The sequence below is a fragment of the Anomaloglossus baeobatrachus genome, chromosome 8 (genome assembly GCF_048569485.1).
Source record: "Anomaloglossus baeobatrachus isolate aAnoBae1 chromosome 8, aAnoBae1.hap1, whole genome shotgun sequence".
Classification (NCBI taxonomy): domain Eukaryota; kingdom Metazoa; phylum Chordata; class Amphibia; order Anura; family Aromobatidae; genus Anomaloglossus; species Anomaloglossus baeobatrachus.
Genome location: NC_134360.1, coordinates 240078379 through 240093905, shown reverse-complemented (window position 1 = coordinate 240093905; position 15527 = coordinate 240078379). Strand labels below are relative to the sequence as shown.

At 45.6% G+C, this 15527-nt stretch overlaps 1 protein-coding gene across 2 annotated transcripts in view; it reads right to left on the bottom strand.

The window, feature by feature from the left end:
* The window catches only part of TMEM125 (transmembrane protein 125), a 35517-nt gene that overhangs the window by 6783 nt on the left and 13207 nt on the right, over window positions 1–15527 (bottom strand). Inside the window, exon 1 of one of the 2 annotated variants that reach the window (XM_075320436.1) lies at window positions 2710–2832. The exons of the other annotated variant lie outside the window; for it this stretch is intronic. The gene's annotated coding sequence lies outside the window, so the exon portion shown is untranslated. Of the gene's footprint in view, window positions 1–2709; window positions 2833–15527 lie in introns of those variants that run through there. 2 annotated transcript variants of the gene reach the window in all.

Genomic DNA, 15527 nt, shown 5'->3' with positions numbered 1-15527 from the left:
AAGACCCTATGAGCCTTTTTCTCCACAGTCTTTGAAACCTTGTTGACAGAGGGAGAGAGGCCGGAGAGCTGGAAGTGCTGGCCATGCCCCCCCACCCCCCACACTTGCTAGTGCATTTGCATAAACATTTGCTCATGGATTGCAAGAAAACAGAGAAGCAGACTTATAATACAAAAGTATAGGCGTAATCAACTCTTCAGATGTGATGTTTTACATTGATGACATTAATTTAGGGTACAAAAATCTGCTGACAAGTTCTTTTAAACTAAAATAGAAACAGCTGTGTAGGAGACTAAACTGGGTGAGGAACAGCAAAACTCTGCTGCAAAGGTGAGGTTGTGGAAAACACCTTCATGTCACAGGTCATACACCATGACATGTCTGGGTGGAGGAAAGCAGGAACTACCGTAAATGCAAAATATCACAATGTGAAATATTTGGCTGTAACAGAAGGCACTAGAACAATGGGTATCTGCAGGAATAGTGGAGAAGGTCCTTGCAAGTTTAAGGCTGCGTTTGAGCAAATGGAGTTGGGGATTCGGTGAATAATGGTGTCCTCAATGCTGAGAAATACAGACCGATACTTAGCTATCACATAATACCATCAAGGAGGAGTCTGATTGGCTAAAAAATTTATTTTGCAGCAGATTAACGACCCCTGAACATACAGCATACAACAGTGTCATTAAGAACTATCTTCAGCAAAAAGAAGACCCAGGAGTCCTAGAAGTGACGCTCATGATACGGCCCCACAAAGCCCTGATCATCATCCCGTCTGTCTGGGATCATATGAAGAAACACAAGGATGCGCACAAGCCTCATACACAGAAGATCTGGGGTCAGGTCTCCAAGATGTTTGGAACAAGCTCCCTGCTGAGTTCCTTCAAAAACAGTGTCTGTGTGCAAGTGACAAGTGACCCAGAAGAATTAAGGCAAAGGCTAAACCAAATATTAGTTTAATTTAAACATCTAAACTGCTCGTGTCTGTATATGTACGTATACGTATACTGTATAAATATATAGTGTCCAAGTTGCCTTTTTTTCCTCCGTTATTTTTAGTCCAATTCATACAAGGGACATAACCCTGTGTAATTATGATAATTTTCTGAGTGCAACACTTCATTTTCTGGAACAAATTCAATAGTGTCAACATTTTCATATTAAATATTAATATATATATATATATATATATATATATATATATATATTCTATTGCATATTGCGTATAACAGGGGGGGGTACTCTGTTTGCTGGATTTGCACCCCAGCTCCTGGCCGCTTCATTTGCCTCCTTTTTGTTCACCAGCTTATCTTGTAGGTTTTTCAAACCCAGAGAAGATGCAGTGTAGTGTAGGACCCAGCAAAGGAGGGTGCCGTGAAGGGGCGCTGGGCTGGTATTGCAATGGCCATTATAATATTCTAAATACCTCCATTTATGTTATAAGGTGGAATATATTTTGGCTTTTCACATTGTGCGGCTGGAATTTTTTCTTATATATATATATATTAGTTATACATATATAAAGTCATCTTTGCTCCTCCTTTGAGACCTTTGCTATTTATTACTGTCTATAGTTTTCCATAAGAAAGTTAGGGAAATCACAATGGAAACAAGGTGAGAAACAAAACGTTTGCTGCTAATGGCGTTTTAGCTCTTATATCTTATAATTATATTACTGAATGTCTCACTTCTAATCCACAGATGATATCAGCTACTAAATAACTAAAGAACAAAATCTGCAACATCATCGAGACATAGCAGAATAGGAACAAAGACAGCTCATATACATACAGTAGGAAAATACAAACTACATAATTAATTATATAAACACAAACATTGAGAAATAATATGTATATTATACAGACATATCCATACTGTATTTAGAGAGGGACAAGGAAACCTAAACACACATATATTGTAATATATATAAACGTATACAAATTTACTCACTGCACTGCACAGAAATACTGAGAAAGATCGATACATAGATAGGTGTGTGTATATGTTTACATATCTATCTAAACACGCTCATTTGTACATAACTAAAGAAAACACATACATACATCTACTGCCATACACATCTGTATACACAAAGGCACAAAATCAACAAACACTGGGGAAAACACACACGTGTGTGTGTGTGTGTGTGTGTACATATAAAATATATCTATTATATATGATAAAGATCTGCATGGAAAAACTTTTTATGGGCTTGTTGTTTGAAGGTCAGAAAGATCTCATCCTAGGGCATTCTTTTTATGAAAATACACCAATAACCATCCTTTTTCTGGTATCCTATACACACTTAACACCTGTACTGGTGACATATAGAGGTGTGTGTGTGTGTGTGTGTGTGTGTGTGTGTGTGTGTAAAACATATATATAATATATTGTGTATGTGTATATACTGTGTGTATAAATATATATGTGTGTATATATAATATGTATGTATATATGTGAGTATATACTGTGTGTGTGTGTATGTGTATATAATGTCACAGAGTGAGCAAGATCAAGGCTCTGTTCACACCTGCGCTTTGGATCCGGTTTTCTGCTTTTATGGATAGAGCATACTTGTGCAGTATAATAATAGAGATCCAGATTATGTACATGACCCCCATCCAGTATGATATACATGGTGCTTCCTATACGCAGGAAGCCCCTGTGAGCAGCCCCCCTCCTGCACTGTCTGAGTCCCCCTGCAGTTACCTTCCTCCGGGGGGCGCTCCCTTTAGAGGCACGGGGTGGCTCAGGGCATAGTGGGGTTTGGTGGCATGCAGGGTCCCGGCTGTGGGCTGCGGCACTGGCATGATGTCCCCTCTCATTGTGACTCTTGGCACTAACTGCACTCCCTGTCACCAAGTTACTCTGACTGCTGCCTGACAGAGGAGGAGTCGCCTGTAACCCTTTATATCCTACTCTCTATCGACTAAACGCAGCTGTCAGCTAGTGTCAAGCGATTTCTTACATCCCAAGAGCAGCGTCTTCTCTATGGGAATCTGCTGACTCCTATATAGGTCCCCCATGTCTTTAGGAACACTTGCCCCCCCACATAAAGAGTCAATTCTATTAATCCATTTCTCAGGTATATTTGATTCTGGAAATGTGCGGCAACCAGGAGTCCAAGTAGGGTGACAGCATTGTGAGGCGATTTCTAGCCTTTCGTCCACACTAGTCTGAACTGGCTGATCACAGTGAGCAATAGATCACATTATGTCACAGCTTGAGCAGAAATGGTGAACTTCCGGGTTACTGTCCCTTTAAATAAGTTTTCTGGTTTTATGCAAATTTAGTTAAACAACTACAAGTTCCGGAACTTTTTACTTCGCTTCAATTTTTCACCATTTCTAAGATCTTTGTTTAAAAAACATTCTTTATATCCAGTGATAGAAAACCTGTATAGACCTAACTCTTATCACAGCGAGAGTTTGCTACAAAGATAGCTTCTAGTCTGGTTTCTTGACTATCTGGAGAGGAGAGACATATGTGCTGCTGGTGTGGATAGCTCACAGAGGATTGTATAGACTGTATACAATTGTAACAAACCTTCAGCTGTGAAAACTGTTTGGATCTGTATAATTTTGTCATTCACAGTTAAATAGGGGCAGATGTTATGAGTAAGTGGTCGAGGAGGATCATAAAAAGACCAAAACTAGGAAACCCAGAATGTAACAGGGTGGTTGGAATCTCAGCGAACTGCAGACCTACCACTAACACACAACTAAAAGTAGGCATGGGACCTGCCTACAATGACCTAGTCGCCTCGACACAGCCGGAGAACTAATTATTCCTACAGAGAGAAATACAGGAAAGGCTAATCTGCCTCAGAGCAGTCCCCAAAGATATAGATAGACCCCCACATATAAAGATTACGGTGATGTAGAAAAACACAATACACAGGTAGAAAGCAGATACAGCAAAGATGAGGCCCAAACTATCTAAATAGGAAAGGACAGAAAAGAGCACTGTCTGCAGCTGTACAATACCCTAGAAAAAGAACCAACACGCCTGATATGGAAAAATACTGAGCCCACATGGACTCTCCCCCACTATATCAGTACTCTGGTGTTACTGGGATCCAAACAAGACACTAATATAGTGGAGGGACTGAAATTAGTACCAAGCATAACAAAACAAAATACATAGCAGAATATGGAGCAAGGTACACAGACATTCCCAGCAGGGAGTGATCCAACTCCACCCAGAACTCCTTACAGGCAAAATAAGAATAAGCCTTAGTACCTAAACAGAAAAACATCAAAATGGTGGAAACCGCCAGCAGAGGTACAAGGACCAACTTATCTGAAAGGCGTTCTAGTAGACACAGAAGGAAGGGCTGGCTTCAGAATGTCCTTAGGACACAGGAGACAACATTGAGCACCGGCCAGGAACAAGAGAACACTACTCAGTTATATAGGCCCAGTCAGAAGAACCTGATTGCCAATCATCCTCAGCTGCCTGGTTTCTATTCGGCAAGCAAACTTCACTACCAGCACTGACCACAAGAGGGAGCCCCCAAACTGGAACCTAGTCCAAATGTATTCACAACAGGCAGATATATAAAAAATATAATTCTTAGTGTATACTTTAAAATGCATCAAATTAATCAATGTGGATGATAAATCTAATTTTAAGACTGTCTAGTCTAAGTGTACACCAACTTTTAGTTGGCTTACATTGTGCCAGAAACATTACAAACAAAGTTGGTCACATTGTATCACAAATTAAAGGAATGTAATAAAATAGCCCCCGTCACATAATTCAAACATCAGCCCCTTTTAGTCATGTGTCAGGATAGACAATAGTCTGAAGAAACACTGCTCCTGAGACCTGTGTCTCAACTGACAGAGGAGCACACGTATAGATGAGGAGCTGCTGGAGAGAAGTAATATCTCCTTGGCTGACAAAAGGATTTTTCCCCTAGCCTCAGTCCTCCGTGCAGTCAGCTGGGGAGAAGATTTATTTCTTCTCCTTTCACAGTTGTTCTGTGACCGATATGTGCACTTACGATGCAGCTCCTCTATCCTCTGTCAGAGGAGACGCAGGTCTTCGGAGCTGTTTTTTTTTTCCCTTCTTTCTACTGCAACTATTCCTGCCACTTAACTAGGACGGGTTGCTGTTTGAATTCCACGATGGCGGCTATTTTAATATATTCTTGCATAACACTTTTAAGTCAGACCCCATTTCCTGATAAGCCTAAACTACCTTTTCAGCAAGGATGCAACTCTTAGTTGGACAAGTCTTAAAAAATGTACAAAACACTTAAATATCACGAGACATGAAATAAATATATATATTTGTTGTGAAATTTATACTAGAATTTTGCCTTATTTAGCTTGATAAATATGGCACAATTTTAATTGCAGTGGGGGAGGGGTGATTATCACAGCATCAGCGATAATTATCAGACTATCTCCTGAAGGATCGATTTGAAAATGACATCAGATAAGAATCTTCCAGTTGTGTCGTCAGTGGAACAAGGAAATGCTGCAGAATAAATATGGAGCGGCAGAGAATCATCCAACGCTGTAAACACAGAGTCGAAGAACTGGTTTTACAAGCGGCCATTAAATATTGTGTCCTTGTCAATCATTAAAGGAAAGCTATAGAAAAAAAAGATCATTTATGATGGGATCTATGAATATAAGGGAACTTTTATAAATACAAGTGGTTAACCAATATAACTACCAATTTCAGTCTAAATTGATGTGAAAATGGCTATTTGATCTGATTGAAATCTCTCATCTGCTATAAAACTGATCTGAGGAGCGTAAAAATCTGCCTACCAATCAAAAAAGTTGTACTGTGTGAACAGCATCTGAAAGACCTCGGACAACACTAATAGCATGTAATAGGAAGATGATGTCACAGCCGTCTCTCTGTATTTTGAGACTAGTGACAGGATCAGGACTACAGTCTCTCATTTTCATCTGAGACTCTACATATTAAACGTGTTTTCTTTCTTTGGGTGTGGCAAGGGTTAATGTCAGTTTTCCTTGCCAGCAGCTTCTGACTCCTGGTCAGGTGTTTCCAGTTTGGGACCACTCCTAGTCCCTTTATATACCTTATGCTTCCTGTAGAGGGTGCTGGTTATTTCTTTGCCATTTGGATTCTGGGCCTGGAGGTGGAAGGAGCTGCTGGAGTCCTTGCCGGTGGTAGCGATGTAGGCTGCAGTACTGGTGCCTGACTGCAGACTAGTTGTTAGAGTTAGTCTGTTGTTGTTTTCCCTCCTATCAGTCTTACCTTCCCTTGGTGTGTTTTAGTGCAGCCCATAGGACTAGAGATCCTTACCTTCCCACTCACTAGTCAAGGTTTGCTGCAAGATCTCTCAGGGCTTCAGGTTCCTGCTTAGCGACAGGTGAGGAACCTGTATTGGAACTGGCTAGGAGTGCAGGGTACACCAGCAGTTAAGTGGAGGAGGTTTCCACCTTTCCTCTCACTAGCATCAGGGCCCACCGTTGTTAATGTCCCCCCCGGAGTACCCCTTGTTTGTCTTGGTAAAACCCCTGTTGTGTGTTTTTACTTCACGCCGGATCTTCCCTACGTCCGTGTCATAACAAATGAGAATTGGTTCAAGCAACAAAATCTTGGCCGGCTTGACACAAGAGTTTTTTACGGTCTATATATGGACTGCAATGCTGGACTGACCACATATCTCCTGACCCAAACTTAAAGCCTCCTACATACTGTAAGTTTGAGTTGAGAGACGTTGCTGTTCCAATAGAGACCGTAAAATATACTTGTCTGCACCCGGCCTAAAGCGGGCTTTACACGCTGCGACATCGCCCGAGCAATCTCGTTGGGGTCACGGATTTTGTGACGCACATCCGGTCGCTTTAGCGATGTCTTTGCGTGTGACACCTATGAGTGATTTTGAATCGTCGCAAAAACGGTCAAAATCGGTCATCGGTGACATGCCCCCCTATTCTCGAATATCGCTGCTGCTCGGTGTACAAAGTAGTTTGTCGCTCCTGCGGCAGCACACATCGCTATGTGTGACACCGCAGGAGCGAGGAACCTCACCTTACCGGCGGCCGCTCGCAATGAAGAAAGAAGGAGGTGGGCAGGATGTTACATCCCGCTCATCTCCGACCCTCCGCTTCTATTGGGCGGCGGTTCGGTGACGCTGCTGTGACGTTGCTGTGACGCTAAGCGAACCGCCCCCTTAGAAAGGAGGCGGTTCGCCGGTCACAGCGACGTCGCTAGGCAGGTAAGTAGTGTGACGGGTCAGCGCGATGTTGTGCGCCACGGGCAGCGATTTGCCCGTGTCGCACAACCGATGGGGGCGGGTACACACGCTAGCGATATCGGTCACGATATCGCAGCGTGTAAAGCGGTCTTAAGTCACATTCATATGAAGGCCTGAAATTGTGAAAGGAGCATAGTCTTTGTTTCATGAATTGGTGTAACAGGCCAAATTAACCCCCGTCCAAATGAAAACCAGGTATAGTTTGGCCCAGGCCAGAATATGCCCAATAATAAACTTGTCCTTGGCCTACAGTGCTGGCCAGAAGTATTGGCACCCCTGCAATTCTGTCAGATAATACTCAGTTTCTTCTTGAAAATGATTGCAATCACAAATTCTTTGGTATTATTACCTTCATTTAATTTGTCTTCAATGAAAAAACACAAAAGAGAATGAAACAACTGCGAACAACCGCTTCCGGTAACCATCAATGAGTTTCTTACAATGCTCTCCTGGATTTTTAGACCATTCTTCTTTGGCAAACTGCTCCAGGTCCCTGAGGTTTCAAGGGTGCCTTCTCCAAACTGCCATTTTGAGATCTCTCCACAGGTGTTCTATGGGATTCAGGTCTGGACTCATTGATGGCCAATTTAGTAGTCTCCAGTGCTCTCTATCAAACCATTTTCTAGTGCTTTTTGAAGTGTGTTTTGGGTCATTGTCCTGGTGGAAGACCCATGACCTCTGAGGGAGACCCAGCTTTCTCACACTGGGCCATACATTATGCTGCAAAATTTGTTGGTAGTCTTCAGACTTCATAATGCCATGCACACGGTCAAGCAGTCCAGTGCCAGAGGCAGCAAAGCAACCCCAAAACATCAGGGAACCTCCGGCATGTTTGACTGTAGGGACCGTGTTCTTTTCTTTGAATGCCTCTTTTTTTTTTCCTGTAAACTCCATGTTGATGGCTTTTCCCAAAAAGCTCTACTTTTGTCTCATCTGACCAGAGAACATTCTTCCAAAACGTTTTAGGCTCTCTCAGGTGCGTTTCGGCAAACTCCAGCCTGGCTTTTTTATGTCTCGGGGTAAAAAGTGGGGTCTTCCTTGGTATCCTACCATACAGTCCCTTTTCATTCAGACGCCGACTGATAGTACGGGTTGACACTGTTGTACCCTCGGACTGCAGGGCAGCTTGAACTTGTTTGGATGTTAGTCACGGTTCTTTATACACCATCAGCACAATCTTGTGTTGAAATCTCTCGTCCATTTTTCTTTTCCTTCCACATCTAGGGAGGTTAGCCACAGTGCCATGGGCTTTACACTTCTTGATGACACTGCGCACCGTAGACACAGGAACTTTCAGGTCTTTGGAGATGGACTTGTAGCCTTGAGATTGCTCATGCTTCCTCACAATTTGGATTCTCAAGTCCTCAGACAGTTCTTTGGTCTTCTTTCTTTTCTCCATGCTCAATATGATGGATACAGGACAGAGGTTGAGTCAACTTTAATTCATGTCAACTGGCTGCAAGTGTGATTTAGTTATTGCCAACACCTGTTAGGTGCCACAGGTAAGTTACAGGGGCTGTTAATTACACAAATTAGAGAAGCATCACATGATTTTTCAAACAGTGTCAATACTTTTGTCCACCCCCTTCTTTATGTTGGGGTGGAATTATATCCAATTTGACTTTATGACAATTTTTTTTATTTTTTTTTCATTGAAGACAAATTAAATGAAGATAATAATACCAAAGAATTTGTGATTGCAATCATTTTCAAAAAGAAACCGAGTATTATCTGACAGAATTGCAGGGGTGCCAGTACTTTTGGCCAGCACTGTAACAATACCAGGGGGTGTAACGTAGCCTAGGCCAAACTATACTCCTCCAGGCCAGAATATACCCCGGGGTATAAACTGTCCTAGGCCAAACTATACCCCTCCCAATATACCCCTCTGTAAATGTAAATGAGATTAAAAAAAATCCTGACTTGCACGTAGTGGGAAGGTATTTGTATCTGAGATTACACTATTGTCTATCAAGATACCTCATATGTTTGTGGAAGTCAAATATTTTTACTGATTGAAATTTTTTTGGTTCAAGTAATAAAAGTCTATGTGTTTAGAACTTTAAGATTTAACTCCGTTATCTTCTCACATAACTTACCTGACACCTCAACCCCCAATAAGATGTTAAAAAAATGTAAGTAATTCTTGTGTATATTACTCAATGCTGCTGATATCAAGGGGTTATAATTTTGGCATGAGGGGTTATGAAATGGCCTTGGCCATAATATACCCGGGGCATAATCTAGCCAAGGCGGCTCTAACCCTGCGTATAGTCAGGACTCTGGGTTTACCTTGGCCTCTTCAACTGGCTAGACCAATTTTATCATCTCTAGCATCAATGTGATTAATCAAAACTTTGAGTAAATCCAAGCTCTGAGACTTTCAGATATGTCCTTCCTTTGCTTAGTAACAGAACACTAGAGCTTCACACTTCACATATAATTTTGCGTAAAACCTCTGAACTCCTGCACTAGATCCCTGCACTCTTGGACTGGATCTCTACAATCCTTGCTGCGTCTTCAGACTCCTGAGCTGGATCTCTGCCCTCTTTAGCTTAATCTCTGCACTCGTTATTCACATTCTTTCGCTTGATCTCCACACTCTTGGGCTGGATCTCCAGACTTTTTGGATGGAATACTGCACTTTTCTACTGGATCTCTACAATGTCCTGCTGGATTTCTATACTCCTGCATTATATCCCTGGCCTATCTCTCAGGCTGGATTTTTACACTCTACTAAATGAATCTCTGCCCACTTGGACTAAACCTCTAAAATCTTGGGCTGGACCTTCCCACTCTCGGACTGAACTTCCCTCCCCACTCCATACTCAGGCCAGACCTCCAAGCTCTCAGTTCGGACTGCCACCCTTTCAGGCTGGACCTCCGCACTCTCTCGGGCCGGACCTCCGCACTCTCTCGGGCCGGACCTCCGCACTCTCTCGGGCCGGACCTCCGCACTCTCTCGGGCCGGACCTCCGCACTCTCTCGGGCCGGACCTCCGCACTCTCTCGGGCCGGACCTCCGCACTCTCTCGGGCCGGACCTCCGCACTCTCTCGGGCCGGACCTCCGCACTCTCTCGGGCCGGACCTCCGCACTCTCTCGGGCCGGACCTCCGCACTCTCTCGGGCCGGACCTCCGCACTCTCTCGGGCCGGACCTCCGCACTCTCTCGGGCCGGACCTCCGCACTCTCTCGGGCCGGACCTCCGCACTCTCTCGGGCCGGACCTCCGCACTCTCTCGGGCCGGACCTCCGCACTCTCTCGGGCCGGACCTCCGCACTCTCAGGTTGAACATCCATGCTCTTGGGCCAGATTGCAGCAAAATAGAACTGTGACTGGACAGTTACATTCTCCACACTTTGTTGTCGACATATCCTAAATGAACATAAGAACACAGACATCCCCCACCATTTTTCTGGATTTACTGGTACCTTAATAAAGCGACATTATAATGTTACAGACATTTATGACGCAAATCGGTAGACTCATGAAATGATTAGCCACGTAGAAGGCACGTACACTGATAACAAATACAATTATGAGGCTACACGCCTATTTCTCAAACTGGAATAAACCTAAAGTGCTGCGTAATTGGATTCAATTTACGGTAGTTTCCTTTTATCTGCTGTTTTAGGTTATAGGGTGTTGACATTCTATTACTCCCTGATATCAGCCATTTCAGGCCATGTAGAGACTGACTGCAGTGTTCTTTAAAATAATGTCAGCTCTGCAGAAAAGTCTGTTTTAGTAAATTCTTCTAATTTCCATGAAATACTAATCCTGGAGCATCTTTTCTTATGAATCTGTGTGGCGCTGTTCCTCTGTTATTCCTCTTGGAAATTTATGAATGTCACCATTCCTCCTGTCAAAGGGGCATGGTCTCACATATCTGATTCGATAGTATCGGATTGTGCAGGCCATCCGCCCAATTAATGCACCAGCGTCCAGTAGGAATAACAGAACAGGGAAAATAAGTACGGTATTTTACTGAAGCAGCCATGTCAGGAGGAAGGCCTGAGTGACATGAAGTGTGTAACCCGCCTTCACCTCCATGATCACTGCTACATGTCACATATGTCCAGTGCTGAGTACAATCTCAAAGTCCTTCTGCCATAACTGTCCATTTAAAAGAGGCTAAAATTGTTCTGCCATACAGTGTCTACATAAGTCACATACAGCATCCACATCATCATACCTCTATACAGTGAACACATAAGTACAATATAATTGTAGTGGGTGGCCATAACCCCTACTGATAGTCCCGGAAAAGTTATTATTAAAAGTGTTTTAATATTTATATGTGATGTGTTAGGGCACCCCCTAGTGGCCGGGTGGGACGGCTGTTGCCACCGGGGAGGAGGAGTCGGCCGGATATCTAGGCAAAGTCTGTTTGTGTGAGGGAGAGAGGATCCGGGACAGCAGACAGTGAACATCTGCAGCGGCAAGTGTGTGTATGTGAGCGAACCATCAAGGGACACCGGAGAACAGGAGGTGGACGCAACCTCAGGGTCTATTCCGCTGGTGTGGGTCCAGTGCGTGCTTGGCCAGAGAGTGGGAGCCCGGAGAAGAAGAGTATCTAGGGCATATCCCCACCAGAGGGTGCGTTTGGGCAGGTTGTCCCCAGCTCCACTAATATTGCCGGAATCTGCTGACCGGAGTGTTTTATCTTTGTGAATAAATGTCGTTTTTATTGCATCTGGACTTTTGCCTGCAGACTCTTTGTGCATCGGCCGATGAAGATACCGACACACACTCTCTCAACATTAAAGAAGTACCAAAGACAGGGATGTGCCTTGAACACCGTGCTGCCACGACTACACAGCCAGAGGCCTCCCTGGCTGGTCACTTCATGTGGCGTAGTCGGCAGGATGCGATTCCCCTGCCAGGAACCCAAAAAGCTGGAGATCAGGTCGTGCCTGGAACACAGGACCCGGACCATGATGCAAGATTTCCAGTCCCCTGGTGGGAAGAAAACACAGTACCCGAAGCGTTGGACCGGGTACAAGATGGCGGCAAGGAGGCCGTTATCTGTAAGGAAGAAAAGGCGCGAAAAATTGGCGCCAAAAGAAGAGCCTGGGGCTGGCCGGCGCCGAAGAGAAAGTACGGAGTACTCCGCCCAAAGAGGGGAGGCGCCAGCTCCAGGGCATTGAAGAAGAAAAAGAAGTACCTCAGCGGAGGAGTCAAGATGATGCGTGAGGCTGGGGGTGGAGTCCGTTTAAGAGCGGGAAACGAAGACCCGCCTCCACTCTTCCCAGTCTCAGCGTCGACATCACCGCCATTACAAGCGATACTGTCAGAAACCGAGATGGAGACCTTTGGGCAACCCGCGGAGTTGGCGACGACTATGGCCCTAATCAGCCTCGGTCGAGGCCGACCCCGGTTCGCCCCTGCTAACGAGGCCGCGTTGGTGGACCTTCCCATTGGACCGGGAGGTTCTACAAGGCCGGATAAAGTCTCCTGGAAGACCTCATGGGACGCCCAAACCGGAAGTACCATCACGGAGGTGAAGGCGACCTATGCTACCCCACCCATGCCAAGCCGTCCGGGGGTTGCTGTCTTCCCATGGGAGACCCCGCAGCTTAACGCCGCCTCACCATTTGTTCCAGCGCCAGAGTCGGCTGAGGAGTTAGCCGGGCGTCTAGAGAAGGACCACCTGGGCTTCTTCTGGGACCCAGTCATCGCCCCGTCGGTGGAGTCGCACCCCAGTGTTCTGTCCCCGAAGCCTGACCCCGTCCAGGAACGTCTCCTGGCCGAGACCATTGTCCGGGAAATGCTGTCCGGTTCCGGTGGCGAGGAGCTGGCCCAGCAGTTTGTGACCGGGGTGGTTGTTAAGTTCAACCAAAAGGACGGGTATGGATTCATCTGAGAAGTAGAGACCGGGGATGATTATTTCTATAACAGAGTCCATCTGGACGTGGAAGGACTCCCCAAGCGACTCCATACCTTGTGGCCGGGCGAGAAAGTCCAATTCCTGCCGGACGCAGGTAGCCGCGGCCTGTTTGCTGTTTGTGTCTCTCGCATGCCAACCACCCGGGAAGCGGAGCAGTGGCAGCAGGAGATTGAGTGGGAGGAGCAGCAAGAGCGGCGCCGGAGCCATGCTAGACCGATCCCGCCCGCGCCCTCTCAACTCCGGCGCGTCATGGCTGCTGCCCCGGAAACAGCGACTGAACCGGCCCTTGACCCGGAGAAGTTTCCATCCGTGGTAGCGGTAACACAAAACGTGACCAACAAGCCGGTCATCATGCTGGACGCACCACCACCATCCCGGGCAGGGACGCCATCACCCCCAAGAGGAGCTGCAGCAGCTGTGCCGGTGGAGCCGCCTTTCGCCCCTGTGTCTTTCAGGCGAATCCGCCGCCAGCCGGGACAATCTCTGGGGGCCTATATCCAGGCTCAAGCGGAGGAATGGAAGAGAGCCTGGCCCCCAGAGTAAGTTGTTTACTCCAGCACCTTTAAAGACCGGTGTTGTTCCCAGACCGGCAGAAGGTTTCCTTGTTGTTGAAAAGTTTTACGGGCTTGTTGCCCTCCAGCAAAGACCGGGAGCGCTATTGAAGCCTCCGGGCGCCTCCAGCAAAGACCGGGAGCGCTATTGAAGCCTCCGGGCGCCTCCAGCAAAGACCGGGAGCGCTATTGAAGCCTCCGGGCGCCTCCAGCAAAGACCGGGAGCGCTGCTGCGCCATTAAGCGCCCCTAAAGACCGGGAGCGCCGCTGAACTGGTGCCGCTGTTGAGGACTGACCCAAAAGGTTTTTATGTGTTAAAATGTTTAAAGTTTAGAGCCTTGCCGGGAGGCTCGGATTTTAAGAGGGGAGGCATGTAGTGGGTGGCCATAACCCCTACTGATAGTCCCGGAAAAGTTATTATTAAAAGTGTTTTAATATTTATATGTGATGTGTTAGGGCACCCCCTAGTGGCCGGGTGGGACGGCTGTTGCCACCGGGGAGGAGGAGTCGGCCGGATATCTAGGCAAAGTCTGTTTGTGTGAGGGAGAGAGGATCCGGGACAGCAGATAGTGAACATCTGCAGCGGCAAGTGTGTGTATGTGAGCGAACCATCAAGGGACACCGGAGAACAGGAGGTGGACGCAACCTCAGGGTCTATTCCGCTGGTGTGGGTCCAGTGCGTGCTTGGCCAGAGAGTGGGAGCCCGGAGAAGAAGAGTATCTAGGGCATATCCCCACCAGAGGGTGCGTTTGGGCAGGTTGTCCCCAGCTCCACTAATATTGCCGGAATCTGCTGACCGGAGTGTTTTATCTTTGTGAATAAATGTCGTTTTTATTGCATCTGGACTTTTGCCTGCAGACTCTTTGTGCATCGGCCGATGAAGATACCGACACACACTCTCTCAACATTAAAGAAGTACCAAAGCCAGGGATGTGCCTTGAACACCGTGCTGCCACGACTACACAGCCAGAGGCCTCCCTGGCTGGTCACTTCATAATGCCTAAATAATACTGTAGCTACGCCTTCTTCATAAATATTCCCATACACTGCCCACATTACATACCAGATAATGACCTTATACCAGTGCTATACAGTGTTCACATAACACCGACAACCATCCTTCCATACCAATGTCACACAGTGCCCACTGCCTACAAAATACCACTTACAGTGACCCGTAGCAGTGCTGTACACATAATACTGCCAGAACGCTACTGTCACAGCGCCATTTAGCAATCTCTACCTACAGTATATAATACTGCTATACATCACCAGTGTCTTATTACTATTGTTTATGCTTTTTTTTTTTTCTCTCGTAAATTGAATTAAAATCTGTGATATAACTACTCTCCTTATTTTTAATACTACTAAATATGACCACCATCTTATCAAAGAACTCTCTTAAGGCTGTACATACTATATATACAGGGTGGGCCACAAAAAATCCACCCCCCCTTATCCCTTTATCCCTTGTGTGGTTTGTACAGGATGAGGCTTATCGGGCCTCATTCATCAGAACTATACTGCAGTAAAAATGTATGTGTTGCCGATAGCAACCAGAATTCAACTTTCATTTTGCCATAGCATAGCAACCAGAGCTCAGATTTCATTTTGCCATAGCAACCACAGCTCAACTTTCAGTTTGCCATAGCAACCATAGCTCAACTTTCAGTTTGCAATATCAACCAGAGCTCAACTTTCATTTTGCCATAGCAACCATAACTCATCTTTCAGTTTATCATAGCAACCAGAGCTCAACTTTCATTTTGCCATAGCAACCATAACTCATCTTTCAGTTTATCATAGCAACCAGAGCTCAACTTTTATTTTTTCAAAT